General features: G+C 47.5%; 1 protein-coding gene across 1 annotated transcript in view; it reads right to left on the reverse strand.

Moving 5' to 3' along the window:
• Positions 1–16,928, reverse strand: part of GRIK4 (glutamate ionotropic receptor kainate type subunit 4) — an 888,411-nt gene that overhangs the window by 811,531 nt on the left and 59,952 nt on the right. Inside the window, exons 2-3 of the mRNA XM_077250470.1 lie at positions 9,193–9,375; positions 7,706–7,769 (exon numbers count right to left, since the gene is read on the reverse strand). The gene's annotated coding sequence lies outside the window, so the exon portion shown is untranslated. The remainder of the gene's footprint in view (positions 1–7,705; positions 7,770–9,192; positions 9,376–16,928) is intronic.

The following is a 16,928-nucleotide window of genomic DNA, read 5'->3' on the forward strand; positions in this document are numbered from 1 at the left end:
GGAGCGTGTCATCTAGAATCAACGTAGGAATGATCCCCGGCTACTTCTAGTGTTGGCGTTAGGAGTAGATATATGGTCAACCCAGTTACCACTGCCCTATGAGCTGGATTTTTGTATTCTGCAGACTTCCACGTTCCTCTGAGACCCTCTCCATTGGGGTCATAACAGTTTGCCAGGCCAGTATTAAATGTTTAATGCATTGCAGAAGAGGGATTATAAGAAAGAAGATTCTGAGTTTTTTTTTTTTTTTTCTTCTTCCCCTTTACCTCAGAGTGGCTATGCTTGCTGCAGACATGAATGTCCAGACCTTGATTACAAGTGTGGACCAGCTGGCTACTCGTGTGCAGGGCATACAAGACTATGTTATCAGAAATCCTAGGTCAGAACCTAAAATACCGATTCCTGAACTGTTTTCCGGAGACAGGTTTAAGTTTAGGAATTTCGTGAATAATTGTAAATTGTTTTTGTCCCTGAGACCCTGTTCATCTGGAGACTCTGCTCAGCAAGTAAAAATTGTTATTTCGTTCTTACGGGGCGACCCTCAGGATTGGGCTTTTTCGCTGGCGCCAGGAGATCCGGCATTGGCTGATATTAATGCGTTTTTTCTGGCGCTCGGTTTACTTTATGAGGAACCCAATCTTGAGATTCAGGCAGAAAAGGCCTTGCTGGCTATGTCTCAGGGGCAGGACGAGGCTGAAGTGTACTGCCAAAAATTTCGGAAATGGTCCGTGCTGACACATTGGAACGAGTGTGCACTGGCCGCTAATTTTAGAAATGGCCTTTCTGAAGCCATTAAGAATGTTATGGTGGGTTTTCCCATTCCCACAGGTCTGAATGATACTATGGCACTGGCTATTCAAATTGACCGGCGGTTGCGGGAGCGCAAAACCGCAAATTCCCTCATGGTGTTGTCTGAACAGACACCTAATTCGGTGCAATGTGATAGAAAAACCGCAAATTCCCTCATGGTGTTGTCTGAACAGACACCTGATTTGATGCAATGTGATAGAATCCTGACTAGAAATGAGCGGAAAATTCATAGACGCCGGAATGGCTTGTGCTACTACTGTGGTGATTCTACACATGTTATCTCAGCATGCTCTAAACGTATAGCTAAGGTTGTTAGTCCTGTCACCGTTGGTAATTTGCAACCTAAATTTATTCTGTCTGTAACTTTGATTTGCTCACTGTCGTCTTATCCTGTCATGGCGTTTGTAGATTCAGGTGCTGCCCTGAGTCTTATGGATCTGTCATTTGCTAAGCACTGTGGTTTTACTCTTGAACCATTAGAAAATCCTATTCCTCTTAGGGGTATTGATGCTACGCCATTGGCAGCAAATAAACCGCAGTATTGGACACAGGTTACCATGTGCATGACTCCTGAACACCGCGAGGTGATACGTTTCCTGGTTTTACATAAAATGCATGATTTGGTTGTTTTAGGGCTGCCATGGTTACAGACCCATAATCCAGTCCTGGACTGGAAGGCTATGTCAGTCTCAAGTTGGGGCTGTCGGGGTATTCATGGGGATTCCCTGCCTGTGTCTATTGCTTCTTCTACGCCTTCGGAAGTTCCGGAGTATTTGTCTGATTATCAGGATGTCTTCAGTGAGTCTGAGTCCAGTGCACTGCCTCCTCATAGGGACTGTGACTGTGCTATAGATTTGATCCCAGGCAGTAAATTTCCTAAGGGAAGACTGTTTAATCTGTCGGTACCTGAACATACCGCTATGCGTTCATATATCAAGGAGTCTCTAGAGAAAGGACATATTCGTCCGTCTTCTTCCCCTCTTGGTGCGGGATTCTTTTTTGTGGCAAAAAAGGACGGATCTTTGAGACCTTGTATTGATTATCGGCTTTTAAATAAGATCACTGTCAAATTTCAGTATCCTTTACCGCTGTTGTCTGACTTGTTTGCCCGGATTAAAGGTGCCAAGTGGTTCACCAAGATAGACCTTCGTGGTGCGTACAACCTTGTGCGCATTAAGCAAGGTGATGAATGGAAAACCGCATTCAATACGCCCGAAGGTCATTTTGAGTACTTGGTGATGCCTTTTGGGCTCTCCAATGCGCCTTCAGTTTTTCAGTCCTTTATGCATGACATTTTCCGGAAGTATCTGGATAAATTTTTGATTGTTTATCTGGATGATATTTTGGTTTTTTCTGATAATTGGGATTCGCATGTGGAGCAGGTCAGGTTGGTCTTTAAAATTTTGCGTGAAAATTCTTTGTTTGTCAAGGGCTCAAAGTGTCTCTTTGGTGTACAGAAGGTTCCCTTTTTGGGGTTCATTTTTTCCCCTTCTGCTGTGGAGATGGACCCAGTCAAGGTCCGAGCTATTCTTGATTGGACTCAGCCCTCGTCAGTTAAGAGTCTTCAGAAGTTCTTGGGTTTCGCTAACTTCTACCGTCGTTTTATCGCTAATTTTTCTAGCATTGTGAAACCTTTGACGGATATGACCAAGAAGGGCTCCGATGTAGCTAACTGGGCTCCTGCTGCCGTGGAGGCTTTCCAGGAGTTGAAACGCCGGTTTACTTCGGCGCCTGTTTTGTGCCAGCCCGATGTCTCACTTCCCTTTCAGGTTGAGGTGGATGCTTCAGAGATTGGAGCAGGGGCCGTTTTGTCGCAGAGAGGCCCTGGTTGCTCTGTTATGAAACCTTGTGCCTTTTTCTCTAGGAAGTTTTCGCCTGCCGAGCGAAATTATGATGTGGGCAATCGGGAGTTGTTGGCCATGAAATGGGCATTTGAGGAGTGGCGTCATTGGCTCGAGGGTGCTAAGCATCGTGTGGTGGTCTTGACTGATCACAAAAATCTGATGTATCTCGAGTCTGCTAAACGCCTTAATCCGAGACAGGCCCGCTGGTCATTGTTTTTCTCCCGCTTTGATTTTGTTGTCTCGTATTTACCAGGTTCAAAGAATGTGAAGGCCGATGCTCTTTCTAGGAGCTTTGTGCCTGATGCTCCTGGAGTCGCTGATCCTGTTGGTATTCTTAAAGATGGAGTTATCTTGTCAGCTATTTCTCCGGATCTGCGACGTGTGTTGCAGAGATTTCAGGCTGATAGGCCTGAGTCTTGTCCACCTGACAGACTGTTTGTCCCGGATAAGTGGACCAGCAGAGTCATTTCCGAGGTTCATTCCTCGGTGTTGGCAGGTCACCCGGGAATTTTTGGCACCAGAGATCTGGTGGCCAGGTCCTTTTGGTGGCCTTCCTTGTCAAGGGATGTGCGGTCATTTGTGCAGTCCTGTGGGACTTGTGCTCGAGCTAAGCCTTGCTGTTCTCGTGCCAGCGGTTTGCTCTTGCCCTTGCCTGTCCCGAAGAGACCTTGGACACATATCTCCATGGATTTCATTTCTGATCTTCCGCTATCTCAGGGCATGTCCGTTATCTGGGTGATATGTGATCGCTTCTCAAAGATGGTCCATTTGGTTCCTTTGCCTAAGCTGCCTTCCTCTTCCGATCTGGTTCCTGTGTTTTTCCAGAACGTGGTTCGTTTGCACGGCATCCCTGAGAATATTGTGTCAGACAGAGGATCCCAGTTCGTTTCCAGGTTCTGGCGATCCTTTTGTAGTAGGATGGGCATTGATTTGTCGTTTTCGTCTGCTTTCCATCCTCAGACTAATGGACAGACGGAGCGAACCAATCAGACTTTGGAGGCTTATTTGAGGTGTTTTGTCTCTGCTGATCAGGACGATTGGGTGACATTCTTGCCGTTGGCTGAGTTTGCCCTTAATAATCGGGCTAGTTCCGCCACCTTGGTTTCGCCTTTTTTCTGCAACTCTGGTTTCCATCCTCGCTTTTCTTCGGGTCATGTGGAGCCTTCTGACTGTCCTGGGGTGGATTCTGTGGTGGATAGGTTGCAGCGGATCTGGAATCATGTGGTGGACAACTTGAAGTTGTCACAGGAGAGGGCTCAGCGCTTTGCCAACCGCCGCCGCGGTGTGGGTCCCCGACTACGCGTTGGGGATTTGGTATGGCTTTCTTCCCGCTTTGTTCCTATGAAGGTCTCCTCTCCCAAATTTAAACCTCGTTTTATTGGGCCTTACAAGATATTGGAAATCCTTAATCCTGTATCTTTTCGTCTGGATCTTCCTGTGTCGTTTGCTATTCACAATGTATTTCATAGGTCCTTGTTGCGGCGGTACATTGTGCCTGTAGTTCCTTCTGCTGAGCCTCCTGCTCCGGTGTTGGTTGAGGGCGAGTTGGAGTACGTGGTGGAGAAGATCTTGGATTCTCGCCTCTCCAGGCGGAGGCTTCAGTACCTGGTCAAGTGGAAGGGCTATGGTCAGGAGGATAATTCCTGGGTGGTCGCCTCTGATGTTCATGCGGCCGATTTAGTTCGTGCCTTTCATGCCGCTCATCCTGATCGCCCTGGTGGTCGTGGTGAGGGTTCGGTGACCCCTCACTAAGGGGGGGGGTACTGTTGTGAATTTGCTTTTTGCTCCCTCTAGTGGTTACTAGTTTTTTGACTCTGGTTTTTCTGTCATTCCTTTTATCCGCACCTGGGTCGTTAGTTAAGGGTGTTGCTATTTAAGCTCCCTGGACCTTCAGTTCTATGCCTGGCAACGTAGTTATCAGAGCTAGTCTGCTGTGCTCTTGTCTACTGATCCTGGTTCCAGTTATATCAGCTAAGTCTGCTTTTTGCTTTTTGCTATTTGTTTTGGTTTTGTATTTTTGTCCAGCTTGTTCCAAATATATATCCTGACCTTTGCTGGAAGCTCTAGGGGGCTGGTGTTCTCCCCCCGGACCGTTAGACGGTTCGGGGGTTCTTGAATTTCCAGTGTGGATTTTGATAGGGTTTTTGTTGACCATATAAGTTACCTTTCTTTATTCTGCTATCAGTTAGCGGGCCTCTCTGTGCTAAACCTGGTTCATTTCTGTGTTTGTCATTTCCTCTTACCTCACCGTTATTATTTGTGGGGGGCTTCTATCCAGCTTTGGGGTCCCCTTCTCTGGAGGCAAGAAAGGTCTTTTGTTTTCCTCTACTAGGGGCAGCTAGATTCTCCGGCTGGAGCGTGTCATCTAGAATCAACGTAGGAATGATCCCCGGCTACTTCTAGTGTTGGCGTTAGGAGTAGATATATGGTCAACCCAGTTACCACTGCCCTATGAGCTGGATTTTTGTATTCTGCAGACTTCCACGTTCCTCTGAGACCCTCGCCATTGGGGTCATAACACCCAGGCATATAACATGTCCAGGTGCTATTCAGGACCTCGTCCAATACCCCAGGCATATAACCTGTCCAGGTGCTATTCAGGACCTCGGTCCAACACCCCAGGCCACCAGGTCTGAAGCCCCACCATGTGCTACCTGGGGCACACCTCGGGGACTAGCACGGTACTCTTAAGCACCAGTTCGCACAGTACACACAAAACGTCTCTTTAGGTCGCACTGGCCCTTTAAGAGTCTGCATGATCTGGTCCACCAGTAATGTCTCCTTTTTTATTTTTTTTTCTTTGCTGCAACTGCAGCTACACTCCACAAAGCTCTGCATGGCTCTGCACCAGAGACTTCGTGGACCCGCCGATCCACAGCAAAACTTCGTAACCCCGCCGAGTTACAGCCAGACGCTTGTTAGCTTCGTGGACCCACCGATCCACAGCAAAACTTCGTGACCCCACCGAGCCACAGCAAGCTGACTTGAGAAAAAAAAAAACTTTGTGACCCCGCTGGGCCACAGCAATTAACTCCACATGTGCATCCTGGATCGTTCCCCGCATTCTCCACCATATGTAAGATTGCTCTTACTGAGTGTATTGGGGACACTCGCTTGGCACGGGATTCAAGTACTTAGGCACAGGTTTTCACTTTAACAGTCCATGTGGTTTATTATGGAGTCATAAGCCACAGAAATATGTACAAGCAAACAGTCTTTACATCAACTCTTCACATCATAGTATACGGCTATGAAAACGCGGTCACTAAACACGCTGAACCTCTGTGTCCAGTAATCGTGGGTGACCGCATGCTATACAGTTCATTAATTCTCCATGGGGCACAACAGGCACCAACATACGATATTACGGTTGCAGTCTCTAATCATGCTGGACCTTACCCTGTCCAGTTGCCACGGGTGACTGCACGGTTCCCCATATGCTGGGTTACCGTCTAGGAGCTCCTGCTCCACGTGCTGACTCCTGTCAGTACTCTCTCTCACAGGGAAGCTGCCAAACTGGGATCACCGTCCCGGGCAATGCCTTGCTCACCAGGCCACCTGACAGTCCAGATCCTCAGACGGGCTGTAGCTTCCCCAAATGCAGTGCCATCACAAACTCTGCACACGCGTCCTCTCTGTGCACTATTCAGGACGTCCATCCCCATCTGGGACCGTCCAACACACAGGCCCCCAGGTCCAAGGCCTCCCCCATGTGCTCTTCAGGGATCTAGTCCTACTCCCAGGACCTCCCAACACAGATGCCCTCCAGGACCTGGCACACAGGCTACTCAGGACCATCCATCTTACTCCATCATGTGACCCACATGGTCAGATTATATACTTGCAGCCACTCCCCTAGGTGGGAGGTGTGTGTGGCTATTTCAACCTTTACAACTACAGATATGCCTCCATGCATATCCTAAGGAGCACATGTAGCGCCCCCTAGCTGTAACAGGGGTCACTGCATCACAGAAGCTATATACAGTTGTGTGAATTAGTATTTGGCCTTCCTGATTTCCTATTCTTTTCCATGTTTATCCCACTTAAATGTTTCAGATCACCAAACAAATTTAAATATTAGACAAAGATAACACAAGTAAGCACAAAATGCAGTTTTTAAATGAAGGTCTTTATTATTAAGGGAAAAAGAAATCCAAACTTACAGGGCCCTGTGTGAAAAAGTGATTGCCCCCTAAACCTAATAACTGTTTGGTCCACCCTTAAATATAACAACTGCAATCATGCATTTGCAATAACTGGCAATGAGTCTTTTACAACGCTCTGGAAGAATTTTGGTCCACTCATTGTTGCAGAATTGTTGTAATTCAGCCACATTGAAGGATTTCCGAGCATAAACCAACTTTTTAAGGTAATACCACAGCATTTCAATTGGATTAAGGTCAGGACTTTGACTAGGCCACTACAAAGTCTTAATTTTGTTTTCCTTAAGCCATTCAGAGGTGGACGTGCTGGTGTGTTTTGGATCATTTTCCTGCTGCATAACCTAAGTGCTCTTAAGCTTGAGGTCAAGAACAGATGGCCGGACATTCTCCTTCAGGATTGTTTTGTAGACATCAGAATTCATGGTTCCATTTACCACAGCAAGTCTTCCAGACCTTGAAGCAGCCCCAGACTATCACACTACCACCACCATATTTTACTGTTGGTATAATGTTACTTTTCTGAAATGCTGTTTTACCTCTACACCAGATGTAATAGGACATACATCTTCAAAAAAGCTCAACTTTTGCCTTATCAGTCCACAGAGTATTTTGCCAAAAGTCTTGGGGAGCATCACAATGTTTTCTGGTAAAACTAAGATAAGCCTTTATGTTCTTAATACTCAGCAGTGGTTTTTGTCTTGGAAGTCTGCCATGCAGGCCAATTTTGTCCATTCTCTTTCTTATGGTGGATTTATAAACACTGACCTTAACTGAGTCAATTGAGGCCTGCAATTCTTTGGATATTCAATAAAAAGCCGGAAGAAAAGTAAAAGCGCAACAGGGTCTTATCTGGATAATAAGAGATACCTATAATCAGATTTTACTCACCAGATAGAGCCTAAACACAAGCTTATAGAAATTAGCTGCTGCAGATCCACCGGTTTCCTCGTGACTAGCCAGAGTAAGAAAAAAAGGGATAAAAAGGTGGATTAATGCTTGAGAGATAGAAGTCCAAATGGACATTCAGATGAAAAGATTGTATTATTCAACGCGTTTCGGGCACTATGACTCCTTCATCAGGAAACCACTAAAGTATATACATAGGCACATGTTTGACATTTCTTAAATAAGTCCAAACTGTCTGTTCAGAGAGGAAGAGGGCTAGAACTCTAGTGCCACCTATTGGAAGTAGCAATCCTAACAGTCAATGTGGACCCTTTAATGAGCCTTGTCACATGACTTAGGATAAAAGCCAAACCAGAATCTCAATTTGCAGACACTGTGTTTCGGGGTACTGCCCCCCGTCAATGCAAAGTGGAGATCTGGTTTGGCTGATTGAGAGGCGTCTGACCGGGATCCAAGAAGTATAGTCTCTCCTTCCTTCCAATAGGTGGCACTAGAGTTCTAGCCCTCTTCCTCTCTGAAGAGACAATTTACATATTTCCCAGAGGAGCATTGCGGCTTTAAGTCTCCTCACCTCTACATGCTTAACATGTTACTCTCCGCAAAGAGAGATGATACTTCTTGGATCTTAAATAAGTCCCAAATTTAAAAAAAAATGGGGCCAATAGCATCACATGACATGTCAAAGTTAAAAAAGTCCAATATCATACAGACTTATATACTTACAAATGGTCTATTTCTAACATAATGTTTATTACATCTTTTGTAGGAATAAGAAAAACCAGGAAGAAACCAAAAGAACAAAGAAACAGCTCATGGCTAGCCATAGATACACATGCCGGTACCCGAAAAAGGAAAAAAAAAAGGAAAAAATAAAGGAAGTGAGTGGTGGCATTCTCTCTTCTTTTTTTTTCTTTTTCGGGTGCCGTCATGTGTATCTACAGCTAGCGCCATGAGCTGTTATAATGACTAGGATCTACTAGTATATTATATATTTTTACAATATGCTTCTACAATGAATACAGGATTTCATGGTTTTAAATGTTTTAATTATTTTTGGTGCAATCCTTGAATCTAGTGCCTTTTTTTTATTATATACTCGTTGCTCGGGTTTTCCTGAGCATGCTCGGGTGATCTCCGAGTATTTGTTAGTGTTCAGAGATTTAGTTTTTCTTGCCTCAGCTGAATGATTTACAGCTAATAGCCAGGTTGAGTACATGTGGGGGTTGCCTGGTTGCTAGGGAATCCCCACATGTAATCAAGCTGGCTAATAGCTGTAAATCATTCAATCTCCGAACACTAACCAATACCCGGAGATCACCCGAGCGTGCTCTGGAAAACCCGAGCAACGAGTATATTTGCTCATTACTATTTATGATATATATTTTTACACACAACAAAAGAACACTCGTTTCTCTTTTAATATATATTTTTTTATTTATAGTATATTTTAGTAAAGTTGTTTTTCTTACATTTCCCTTTGATTTAACATGAATCCATAGGGTTGGTGGCATGTCTGATGACGTGTGGCTGGGTGAGTCCACCCTTGAGAGGGGTTGTTTTTATCTGTGGGTTCTCATCCCCTTGTGCATACATTTTTATTTTCTCGGTGGCATTTCTTAGTTCTTTTAGTTTCTTCCTGATTATTCTTAATCCTACAAAACATGTAATAAAGATTATGTTAGAAATGGACCATTTGTAAGTAAATAAGTCTGTATGATATTCGACTTTTTAACTTTGACATGTCATGTGATGCTATTGGCCCCATTTTTTGGAATTTGGGACTTATTTAAGAACTGTCAAACAGGTGCCTATGTATATACTTTAGTGGTTTCTTGATGAAGGAGTCATAGTACTCCGAAACGCGTTGAATAAAGCCACTTTTTCATCTGAATATCATTTGGACCTCTATCTTTCAAGCAGCGCAGAGTTAATCCACCTTTTCATCCCATTTTTTTTTCCTATTCTTTGGATATTGTTATGGGGTCTTTTGTGATCTCTTGGATTAGTCATTGCTGCGCTCTTGTCTTAATTTTGGTCAGTCAGCCACTCCGGGGAAGGTTCATCACTGTTCTATGTTTTCACTACTTGAAGATAATGGCTCTCACTGTGGTTTGCTGGAGTCCAAATGCTTTAGAAATAGTTTTATGACATTTTCCAGATTGATAAATCTCAATTACTTTGTTTCTCATTTGTTGCAGAATTTCTTTGGCATGCAGCATGATGTCTAGCTTTTGTTTGAGGATCTCTTGGCGTACTTCACTTTTTCAGGCAGGTTTTATTTAACCCCTTTCAGCCAGCTGACGGAATAGTACGTCAGCTGGCAGAACCCCCGCTGTTTTGTACAGCTGACATGTGTGCGCAATGAACGCGAGCGGAATCGCGATCCACCCGCGCCCATTAACTAGTTAAATGCCGCTGTCAAGCACTGACAGCGGCATTTAACTAGCGCTCCCGGCCGCACCGCTGACCCCCGTCACATGATTGGGGTCATCGGTGCATTGCCATAACAACCAGAGGTCTCCGTGAGACGTCTATGGTTGTTGATGGCCGATTACTTTGAGCGCCACCCTGTGGTCGGCGTTCAAAGCAACCCAGCATTTCTGCTACATAGAGGTGATCTGTGCTTCACCTCTATGTAGCAGAGGCGATCGTGTAGTGCATGCTTCTAGCCTCCTATGGAGGCTATTGAAGCATGCCAAAATTAAAAAAAAAAAAGTGTTTAAAAATATAAAAAAAATAAAAAATATTTAAAAGTTCAAATCACCCCCCTTTCGCCCCAATCAAAATAAAACAATAAAAAAAAAATCAAACCTACACATATTTGGTATCGCCGCGTTCAGAATCGCCTGGTGTTAGGGTTGGCAGAATGCACCGAATATATTTATTTGATGGGATAGGTGCGTTCGCAACCTGGGATCCACCGTGCAGGAAAGAACCTGCTGCTAAGTAAGGCGGCGAAGCGTAATAGAATAAACGAACTCTGTTTCTTCACAGAGCCCATAGTAAAGAGAACGCTGTGCCCTGTTTAGCTCACAGGGGACACAGCTACTGTGTAGGGCCAACAGTGGTCATGCAGTCTAACTAACATGCAGCTCCTCTCCGGTGGAGCCGCAATTCTATCGGCTATTAGCCAGCCCTGAATTCACACATAGACTCCTCGCCGGAGGTGCCAGCATTCTAGGGGCTTATTTCAACCGGGTCCCTGACTGCATATACAAAACTCCTCGCCGGAGGTGCCAGCATTCTAGGGGCTTATTTCAGCCAGGTCCCTGACCACACACACGACCACACTGGCGCTGAGCTCGTACATATTTGACACTAGCGCATGGCCGTGCGGTCATGAGAACCTTATATAGCTGCAACACCTACAGGACCTTCTAAGAAGGACCAATGGAAGGCTGCCACAGAACTTGATCAGGTACAGGACCTTCCTGGAGGACCAATGGAAGTTGCTGCAGTACCTGAGCATGTGACCCTTGATCTCCACTGAGAGATCTTACTCTGGGCATGCTCAGTGTGTGCAAAGCAGGACTTAGTCCCAGAAAAGCCTGCTCGCCGCAGATCAGTGCAGGGTACAATAGCAGAGCCTGGAGAGGCAGCAGTAACCCTTTGCACAATATCAGACTCAGTGAGACGCTGGGACCGACGTCTCCGCTGAGCAGGCTCCACTGCGGCCGATGCAGAATGGGAGACCGCAGCAGACACGGCTCGAGATTCCCCCTGTGCAGCAGCGGGAACTCGACTCCTAACATTACTCCCCCCTCCTAGGGGCCCCCCTCCTTGAGCCCCGCTACGGTCAAAAGCTGCAATGAGCAGCGGAGCCCAAATTTGCTCCACAGGTTCCCAGGTTCTATCTTCTGGACCGTGACCCTTCCAGTCCACCAGATAAAATTTCTTGCCACGTACCTGTTATGAGCTGGTGGTTTAGGAGCAACATGGGACGTGCTCTGGAGGAGGTGGTACCTGTACTGACCGCAGTTCCTGAGCTTAACACAACACTAGAAGTAGCCGTGGGATGTTCCTGCTGTCACTCCCTAGACACCTCGTCACAGCCGGAGGACTAACTACCCCTAAAGATAGAAACAGGAAACCTATCTTGCCTCAGAGAAAATCCCCAAAGGATAGGACAGCCCCCCACAAATATTGACTGTGAGTGGAGAGGGAAATGACATATGCAGAATGAAACCAGGATGTAGCAAAGGAGGCCAGTCTAACTAGATAAATAGAACAGGAAAGAATTCTGTGCGGTCAGTATTAAAAACTAGAAAAATCCACCACAGAGTTTACAAAAATCTCCACACCTGACTAAAGGTGTGGAGGGTAAATCTGCTTCCCAGAGCTTCCAGCTTAACTGAATAAATCCATACTGACAAGCTGGACTAGAAAAAACATAGAAAGTGCAGAAAGATTAAGTCCACAACAAGTGGACTGCAAAAGAACAAAGCAAGGACTTATCTTTGCTGAACTGGTCAGAATATCAGGGAAATCCAAGCAGAGATGTGAATCCAACCAGGAACCATTGACAACTGGCACAGGCTGAAGGATAGAACCAGGCTAAATAGTCGAGCCAGAAAGACAATCAGTGGAAGCAGCTGCTGACTACTAAATCCAAGGAGCAGCAGTACCACTTAAAACCACCGGAGGGAGCCCAAGAGCAGAACTCGCAAAAATGCCACTTACAACCACCGGAGGGAGCCCAAGAGCGGAATTCACAACACGTACCACCTTGCACCCCACGATAGCATTCACCTCAAACTCATCCGAGGATGAACCCGATGTCCCGGCAGATGACTCAGAAAACCGGGACAAATGAACGGGCTTTAAGAGGGAAACGTGAAAAGTGTCGGTGATACCAAGGCGTGGAGGAATAGCCAAACGGTAGACCACAGGGTTGACCTGTTCCAGAACCTTGAACGGGCCAATGTAGTGAGGCACAAACTTAGTGGACTCAACTCGCAGCCTGATGTTACGGGCAGAGAGCCACACTAAGTCGCCAGGAGCAAAGGTCGGAGCGGGGCGCCGGTGTGTATCAGCAGAAACCCTCATTCTCTCCTTGGAGGCCCGGATGGCATCCTGTGTGCGGTCCCAGATGTCACGTGCCTCCACCGCCCAGTCTGCCACCCTAGAATCGGTGGATGACATGGGCATGGGCACAGGGACACGCGGATGCTGGCCTTAATTAAGGAGAAAAGGAGTCTGCCCAGTGGTATCGGCTACGGCGTTGTTCAAGGCAAATTTCACCCAAGGTAGCAAAGATGCCCAATCATCCTGCCTAGCAGAGACAAAATGTCGCAAGTATGTCACCAGAGTCTGGTTGGTCCTCTCTACCAACCCATTCGTCTCGGGATGGTATGCAGAGGAGAGATTCAACTCTATGCTGAGTAAACGGCAGAGCTCTCTCCAAAACCGAGACGTGAACTGGGGACCCCGGTCACTGACAATTTTATCAGGCATTCCATGTAAATGGAAAATGTGCTGTAAGAATAACGCCACCAAGGCCCGTGCAGAAGGTAACTGTGGAAGCGGCACCAAGTGCAGCATCTTAGAGAAATGATCGGTGACAACCCAGATAACGGTGCAGCTACGTGACTTGGGTAAGCCCACCACGAAGTCCATCCCGACCATTTCCCAAGGCCTGTCTGCCACTGGTAGGGGGTAAAGCAACCCAGCAGGCCGTTGCCGAGGAGACCGATTCTGGGCGCAGGAAACGCACGCCCGAATATAGTCCCCGACATCACGGGCCATATGCGGCCACCAGTACGTTCTCGCCAAAAGCTCGGATGTCCTTTTGGTCCCAAAATGCCCACCCACTCTGGACGAGTGAGCCCAAGAGAGAACCTCTGGTCGCAAATTCGCTGGCACGAAAGTCTTGCCCGGGGGCACAGACTCTAGCGAAACCGGAGCTACAGTTCTCAGGCTCTCAGAAGGGACAATAAGCCGAGGCTCCTCCTCATCCTCCTCAGATGACACTACGGAGCGGGAGAGAGCGTCGGCGTGAATGTTCTTCTCCCCGGAGAGAAAATGAAGAGTAAAATGAAACCGGGAGAAGAACAGGACCATCTAGCCTGGTGAGAATTCAGCCGCTGGGCCGTCTGTAGATATACCAAGTTTTTGTGGTCAGTGAAAACCTGGAAGGGAAAGCGAGCTCCCTCAAAGAAATGTCTCCACTCTGAGAAAGCCAACTTCATGTCTAGCAACTCCCTGTCCCTGATGGAATAATTCCTCTCTGCCGGTGTGAAGGTCTTGGAGAAGAAGGAGAATGGATGCTTCCGACCTTGAGCATCCTTTTGGAAAAGGACTGCTCCAGCACCGACGGATGAGGCATCCACCTCCATGATAAATGGCTTATCTACATCGGGGCAATGTAGAATGGGAGCACTAGCGAAGTGTGACTTAAAGGGAACCTATCACCCCGTTTTTTAAAAATTAGATAAAAATAGTGTGAAATAGGGGCAGAGCTGGGCTTTACATTAGTGCATTTTTGGTGCCTTTACACCCCCGTTAGGCTGCCGAAATACCTTTGTGAAGTGGCCGTTTTGTCCTGTCACTCAAGTTGGTCAGGTCGGATGGGCGTGGTCACAGCGCTGTTTCTCCCCCAGATCAGGCTCATCATTACGTTGGTGGCGTAGTGGTGTGCGCATGTCCAAAGAGAAGATCCACTGCCCAGGAGATTCAAAACAGCGCGGTCTTCGCTATTCGCCGTTTACCGGTGGGCGCGGCCATCTTTCCTGTGGCTGCGCGTGCGCAGATGGAGCGCTCTGCTGCCCGGGGCTTCAGGAAAATGGCCGCCGCGATCTCCATCTGCGCACGCGCGGAATCCCGCGGCCATTTTCCTGAAGCCCCGGGCAGCAGAGCGCTCCATCTGCGCACGCGTGGCCACAGGAAAGATGGCCGCGCCCACCGGTAAACGGCGAATAGCGAAGACCGCGCTGTTTTGAATCTCCTGGGCAGTGGATCTTCTCTTTGGACATGTGCACACCACTACGCCACCAACGTAATGATGAGCCTGATCTGGGGGGAGAAACAGCGCTGTGACCACGCCCATCCGACCTGACCAACTTGAGTGACAGGACAAAACGGCCACTTCACAAAGGTATTTCGGCAGCCTAACGGGGGTGTAAAGGCACCAAAAAGGCACTAATGTAAAGCCCAGCTCTGCCCCTATTTCACACTATTTTTATCTAATCTTTAAAAAACGGGGTGATAGGTTCCCTTTAACCGAGAGGAAGGCCTTGGAGACATCCTCTGACCACAACTTGGGATTTGCTCCCTTCTTGGTGAGGGCAACCAAGGGAGCTACCAAAGTTGAGAAGTGTGGGATGAACTGACGATAGTAATTAATGAACCCCATAAAGTGCTGCACCGCTTTAAGAGAATGGGGTTCCTGCCAGTCCATCACAGCCTGTAGCTTGGCAGGATCCATAGCCAAACCCTGGGCAGAGATGATATAACCAAGGAAAGGCAAGGACTCCTGCTCAAACACACACTTCTCCAACTTGGCGTAGAGGGAGTTTGCCCGTAAGAGGTCGAAGACTTTGCGAACATCTCTCCGATGGGAGTCAATATCTGGAGAGTAAATGAGAATATCATCCAGATAGACTACGACCGAGGTGGTGAGCATATCCCGGAAGATGTCGTTCACAAAGTCTTGGAAAACGGCTGGGGCATTACAGAGCCCGAAGGGCATCACCAGATATTCATAGTGCCCATCCCTGGTGTTAAAAGCCGTCTTCCATTCGTCCCCCTCATGGATGCGAATCAGGTTGTAAGCACCCCGCAGATCTAATTTTGTAAATACCCTTGCTCCCCGTAGCCTATCAAAAAGCTCAGATATCAGGGGTAATGGGTACTTGTTCTTAACGGTGATGGCGTTAAGACCCCTGTAGTCTATGCATGGATGTAAGTCTCCACTCTTCTTCTGTATGAAGAAGAACCCAGCCCCTGCAGGTGACACTGACTTCTTAATTAATCCTCTTGCCAGATTTTCTTGGATGTACTGAGACATTGCCCCCGTCTCTGGGAGAGATAACGGATAGACTCGACCCCGGGGAGGCTCAGCACCAGGCAAGAGGTCAATAGGACAGTCATAGGGGTGGTGAGGCGGAAGGGTCTCCGCAGCCCATTTGGAGAACACATCCGCATAGGGCCAATAGTGCTTAGGGAGAGAGGAAAGATCTGCGGATACCTCTGTTGTAGCAACCTGAACGCACTCCCTCTGACATCTACCCTCACAGGATTTACTCCATCCCAATATTCTCCCTGAGGACCACTCTATATGAGGAGAATGATTGCGTAGCCATGGTATCCCCAACAGGACGTCATCACTTCCCTCAGGAATGACTAATAGGGAGATAATCTCCTGATGTGATGGAGACACAGAAAGAGTGAAAGGAATGGTTTGGTGGGTAATCTGTGAGGGTAGTGTCGACCCATTTACCACTCAAACGGTTACTGGTTTGGCGAGCATCACCAGGGGTATTGCGTGTCGCTGGGCGAAAGCGGATGACATAAAATTACCCTCCGCCCCAGAGTCCATGCATAGCTCTACCATAAGAGTGGATGGGCCTATGGAAATTGTCCCCTTGAAGGCCAACTTAGAGGCAAACGTCGCCGTGTCTAGTGTACCTCATCCAACTGCCACTAGACGCTGACGTTTCCCCGACCACTGAGGACACTTGGAGGCAAGATGTCCTGACTGCCGGCAAACATGACAGACCTTAAGTGCACGAGCAGACTGGGACTTGGATCCCGCTCGTGTCACCTCTATGGCCTCATGTGACTCGGACGCCTGGACTGGAGATTCCAAAGGTCTGGCGAAGGTGGGAGCCAACCGAAACCTCTGCCTACACTGGGCTCGCTCCAACCTTCGCTCGTGAAAACGAAGGTCTATGCGAGTTGATACAGCTATGAGCTCCTCCAGTGTGGCGGGAATCTCCCTAGTGGCCAAAGCGTCCTTCACATGGTCAGCCAGCCCCCTCCAAAATACGGGAATGAGGGTTTTATCTGCCCATTCCAACTCAGATGCTAATGTCCGGAAGCGAACGGCAAAATGGCTGACCATGGTTGAACCCTGAGTCAAAGCCAGCAGTTGGAGCACTGTATCATGGGTGACTTGAGGTCCTACAAAGACCTGTTTCAGAGTGTCCAGAAACCGAGGAACACTCCGCACCACATGATCGTTGCGCTCCCACAGCGGCGTAGCCCA

The sequence above is a fragment of the Ranitomeya variabilis genome, chromosome 4 (assembly GCF_051348905.1).
Source record: "Ranitomeya variabilis isolate aRanVar5 chromosome 4, aRanVar5.hap1, whole genome shotgun sequence".
Taxonomy (NCBI): Eukaryota; Metazoa; Chordata; class Amphibia; order Anura; family Dendrobatidae; genus Ranitomeya; species Ranitomeya variabilis.